The sequence below is a fragment of the Gavialis gangeticus genome, unplaced genomic scaffold (genome assembly GCF_001723915.1).
Source record: "Gavialis gangeticus isolate Ggan-Ray unplaced genomic scaffold, GavGan_comp1, whole genome shotgun sequence".
Classification (NCBI taxonomy): domain Eukaryota; kingdom Metazoa; phylum Chordata; order Crocodylia; family Gavialidae; genus Gavialis; species Gavialis gangeticus.
The window spans coordinates 108,251,124-108,256,707 of record NW_017729031.1 but is presented as its reverse complement, the minus strand read 5'-3'; the positions used below and the strand labels follow the sequence as shown (position 1 = coordinate 108,256,707).

The 5,584-nt window shown below is 48.9% G+C and overlaps 1 protein-coding gene across 1 annotated transcript in view; it reads right to left on the bottom strand.

Annotated features, from left to right (window-relative positions):
• The window catches only part of MYO1D (myosin ID), a 298,270-nt gene that overhangs the window by 259,373 nt on the left and 33,313 nt on the right, over window positions 1-5,584 (bottom strand). The window lies entirely within an intron of this gene.

The window sequence follows — 5,584 nt, the reverse complement described above, 5'->3', positions numbered from 1 at the left end:
GCCAAGGGATTTTATCCAGCCCATGGCAGGTCCCTCTGTCCCACCTGCACCAGGCGCAGGGGGGCAGCCTGAGCCATGGTGCATGTGGCTAGTCCAACCACTCCCAAGCATGCAGCAGGGCAGGAATGGCACAACAGCCGGACTCATTTCCCAGCAGCTCTGGTAGCAGCCCCTTCTGGCTGCTGCTGCGAATGCCAAACCTGGCCCTGCTACCTGGGTACCCTGGCCCATCCACCGCCAAGTGTACAGGAGCAGGAGAGATGGGCAGCACCACCACCAGGATTGCAGGGTGGCGACAGCATGGGGCCGGGGACTGGGACAGCACCATGTTCTGCTGCCTGAACGTCCCTGTGACAGGTGCCAGTTCTGTGGACAGAGGCATAAAGACGAGCAGTTCATGGCTCTGCCCCAGGTTCCAGTCCTACACTGTCACCAGCGTAAGATGCCAACCCCACCCGCCCATCCCGCTACTGGATCTGCTTGCCGAACCTTCCCATTCACTTGGCTGTGCACCCTGCCCATGCAGGTCCTGGCTGGTTTCCATGTAGACCCTGGGATCGCAGGGTGGTGACAAGTATGGAGCTGGGGCCTGGATCAGAGCTGCAATCCACTCCCCACACACCCCTGCCCATAGAACCACCTGTCAAAAAGAGGCATGTGAGGAGTGCATCGTGTCCCAAGCCCTGAGCTGTCACGGCCCCATGATCCTAGCCCCTCCTACCCATCCTGCTCCCAGATGCTGCTTCCAGCCTGCCCACAGCCTCATCAAAATTCCCTAAGTGGCTCTCTGGGTCAAATAATTGCCTACTCCTGTGTTAAATTGGCTTAGCATTGTTCAGCTTAGTGGAGCAGTCGCATGGTAAAGCGGAAAAACTTGCTCCGACTGTCCTTCACCTGCACAGCTGCAACTTGCCACTAGAAGCTTGGTGAGCAGCAGCAAGACTAGGAGCAGGACTGGCTCGCTAATCCCACCAGGCAGAGTGAATACGCTCCAGGACTGCAGCAAGCACAGTGATGGGGGAGGAAATTCCCTTTACTACCCGCCACCCACGTAAGGAGCCAGGGATGCCCTGTCAGTCTGGAGCAGAGGCTAGACCTTCTGGCATGCTGCAAACTGGGGTGGGAGGCTGAGAAATCCCCAACACGTGCAGGGACCCAGGGACAACCTGACTGGGGCTGGGAAGGGCATCCCTAGTGCCCTAGTATATTCAGGGAAGGATGGCCCCAAGCAGAACAAGCAAGTGAGCAAGCTCCAGAGCCGCTTTTAGCTCCTAGTCCTGGCCCAGGAACATGCTGGGGTGGGAGGGGAAGGGAGAAGAGAGGATTCAGAGACAGGACTTTCTACCCCCACCAGGCTTGGGAGACAGCCATGAGCAGCACAGACTCCTCACCTGCTATGTGCAGCCCCAGCCCAGGAGGGCAGCATGAGGCTCCAAGCTCAGAGCTGCCTGGCTCCTACAGGGCTTCAGGTGCCTGCCAACTGCAGCTGATTACAGGTGAGCCAGGCAGGGAAGCCAGCAGCCAGACCCTGCACAGCCTAGGGTAAAACTGGAACCAGGACTGGACTGCCATGCGGCAGCTGTCAAGCCCTTCCCTGCTCCAGCTGCCCAGCCCCGCCAGGTCCTGGAAGTGCAGGCACTGGGCAAGGGATGCATTGCAGTGGAACATGGGACTAGGCACAGGTTGAACTATGGGGTCAGCAGGAGGGATAAGCACCAGCCTGGTCCCCACAGGCACCATGGCCCAAGTCCAGCCCAGGCATTCAGAGCAGCAAGCTGGTTGGGGAGGCACCGCAGGCACAGAGGGTTCCAGGGCTGTGGTGAGCAGCAGGGCAGAGGTGCTGTGCCCGGCCCTGCTGTCTCCACTCACCCACTGCATCCTGGGATACCAGAGGACTTCAACTTGGGCAGACCAGCTGTGGGAAGTGGCCACGCAGTAATAAAACAGGAACAAAATCAGGCAGATTGGAGGTAATCCTGTCCTGGCACAGCATAACTTTGAAACAAATGAGTGTTTTAAGCCATTTAAAAGGTGTTAACGTGAAGCTAATCCAGGGGTTACAAGCTCCAGAACCTACCTAAAATTACTGTATAACAAGGCCCTCATTTGCCTCTTAATACACAGGTAACATGAACATTTCACCGTCTGAGCTTTCCAATACAAAGAGGTACAAGGTACAATGCTTATCCCCACATAAGCCTAGAAGGATGAAGCCAAACTACTAGGAGTGACTAGCTATACGAGACAGGTAAGATACTGACTGGCAATAGCTGGAGAACCACCTGGCAGGGCTGGGGAGGCGGAGGATCTCGGGTGACTCTGGGAAAGACAAACCATATAAAATAACTGCAAAGCAGAAGACAAGAACTTGTACCAGGATTTAAAGAAAACCATATTCCCCCTGTTGCTATGCAAAAAACCCCAAGTTTCTGGCTAGGTAGTACAGCCTTTGTGAAATCCTAAGAGGACGGAACCAGTGACATACAAGGCCAGTGACATGCAAGCCATGCCAGAAAATAAAAACCACAAGTCTGGCATGTAAACATGCTCCAAATAGTGAAGACTCTCTCATAAGAGCTTCAGGGTCCAGGAAGCACTGAATTTAAAGTGTTATAAAAATGGCTTGTCCTAGCACACTGAAGGAAGAGCCTGGTTCTAGGGAAAAAAATTATGGCAGAACTTGTAGTTCCAGAAAAGGTATGCTTCCTTGTTTACTGTGAGGCTAGGAAAATTGCTTTGATGCAGTACATCTCTTTGAAGAATTCCTCCCCAGCAACACCTGTTCCTCTCGTACTGTTATCTACTCTACCAATGTGCAAGAGTAAGGGTAATTTAATCTTCTATAAAGAAATAGAAATGCCTAGCAGTTTTGGTGCCAGGAAGGTCATAGTATCCTAATGAGTCAATACAGATGAGTCAATACAGTTTTGCACAGATGTTAGCAACACACTATCAAAATTGAATTTGTACTCCAAGCCATATAGGGATAAATTAGGAGACCAACAGTCCTGAACTTCTCAGCTGTGGATTTGAACACAGGGTACTGGTAGGGACCTGCCAATTTGGGGTGGCTGTCCTCCACCATTTTGTAGGCAGAATGCAGGGCCCAGCAGCAACTTCATGGGCAGAGCATGGCACCCCCCCATGCCTCCGATTGGCAAGGGGGCCACACCCCTTGCTACTGACTGTCTGCAAGAGCTGTCTGTCATGCACCCCCACCCCTTGCCATCAATTGATGGAGGGAGGCAGGACCAATAAAGGGCAAGGGGCAGGGATGGTAGCCATCTTGCTGGCAGCTCTTCAACCAAGCAGACCCCACTCCCCCAGTCTCCACCCGGGTGGGCTGCTGCAGTGCCCTGAGAACTGCTGGCTCCCTCTGGGAGTCAATCAAGTTTTGCGAGCAATGCCAGATGTCACAAAAATCTGCAAAGTCACAATTTCAGTAGGTCCCTAGTTATTGGTAAGCTTAAAACAAGAAAGGTCTACACTGCATTTAAAAAGCTTATGGACCATCTGTGGTACCAGTCTGCATTTGTTATTAAAGGCTACTCTTCTAAAGGAACACACTTAGCTACAGGGCTACGTGAAGGAAGCATGTGGAGGAGATGCTCCACCAGATCCACAAAACAGAACGGTGTCTCAAGCAGCTGTAGGCATGCATGGGCCCCCAGAACTGTGTTATTTATGGGAATAGGGCTTGTAAGCACATTCTAAAACATCCAGTCTCAATACCCAGCCAAGCTACTTTTTAGGGAGCTACGTCAAATCTAGGGAGGGGCAGGTGAGAAGAGAATGCTGTTGCTTCTTGAAGGCTCACCTGATAAAAACAGCATGGAGACTAACAAATGATGCACAAAGTCAAGCTAGTGACCCATTTCACTTAGAAAGCACCATCTTTTTCTTTCAGCATACTGAAACACTCGGTCCCTTTCTTAGGCAAAAACTTGACCAACATAAACCATTACACCTCTATGGTGGATCACCAAGGATCATTTAGTTATCCAAAGTTCTGCTATCACCATTAACTTCAGGATCAGCATACAGCTCCAGAATACTGCAAGTATCTGTTTCCTAAGTGATCCCCTATGATCCTTCATTAACCTGAAACAGCCCCTTGCTATTATAGCCCCTAAATACCCAGGGGTAGATTAACCTTTAGTGGACTTTAGGCAAACAAACTCATGGTCCCTGGGCCAAGTCAAGACCCTCCTCCTCACCCCAGTGCTGCCATCTGAGGGGAGTGGGGCTAGGAAGTAACTGCCATGGCGGTGAGGCCAGCAGAGGGGAGAAGGAAGGACTGGGGACCCCCCTGCAGCTTAGGGCCCTAGGCACGTGCCTAGTTTGCCTATGCATTAATCTGGCCCTGTAAATACCATAATTATCGTCCAATTCCTCTACAACAAATCAAAATAAAAAAAAGCAAAATGACTATCAATATTGAGTAAACTAGGTTTCCAATTATAGCCTCTCTGTCAAGACTATGGTACAAAAGTGCTCAGCTCTGCCAAATGTAGTAATCTATCACAAGTCTTACTTCTTAGTATTTTTCTTAAAGTCTTGCTCCTAGAGTAATGTGATTTCTCAAGAACAGCTTATTTAAAGAGAGGTTTTTTAACTTATTGCAGAGAAACATTTTAAAGAGATCATCAAGGGCTGTGGGGGTGGGAGGAGTCCTGCTGCTTTTAAGTTTCATGATATGGGGCCCAACCAATGGATCTTGACCTCTTTAGGCGACATGCAGTACTGCATATTAGTGCAGATTTCCTGCTATGAAGGATTTTCCTTCTGATCCACATACATCTTGTAGTCATCCACTGTTACTATTTCAGTCTATTGCTATTTCAGTCTTCATTTTTTCCCCCCATAAGAATTTGTACATTTGTTCTATCCTGACATTTATTTTGGCCCAATGAATATGACTGCAATGATGTAGCATGTTTTGAATGTATATGAAAATTTCTCCTTTAAAAACTGAAAAGTCAGATGGCTGATGTTTGCTTTTAAAATTCAACTGAGATAATACTTTGCCTCAGGTAACTTGTTACATTTTCTATCAACAGGCGCAAAATAGAAAGGGCTAAAAAAGTTAAGAGGAGCAAACATTACATTCAATCAACAAGTCAACAGCTGAAGTATTCAGAGACATAGTCCAAGGCCCTAATTCAACTGTTTCTACCCATGGTAAATGGTTCTAAATCTGCTCTTGATGAGCAATATAGGTTACACAGTATCCAAATTACTGTCCACATAATAAAACAAGTGAAATTAATGGCTAAACCGTAGGGCAAGCTTTAGCAGAAGATCTTTGAGGAGAGACATTGAATTATCCACCTAATACAAGCTCATCTAGTAAAAATGCATGCTTCTTTCGAAGGGATGTCAAGGTCTGGAGACAGTGGCATATTTCCCCAACATTCTTTTTTTTTCTGAACTAAAAGAGTCCGGACAGCTGCCACAACTACAACTTCAGCTTCAATAATTGGCTAGTTTGGCATCACTGCTGAAAGAAGGAAAACAGACTGAAGAGAGGGAGGTAAAAAAAAGTGTTGGGGGTGGGGGGGGGAAAAAAGGAGTAGGGCAGGGG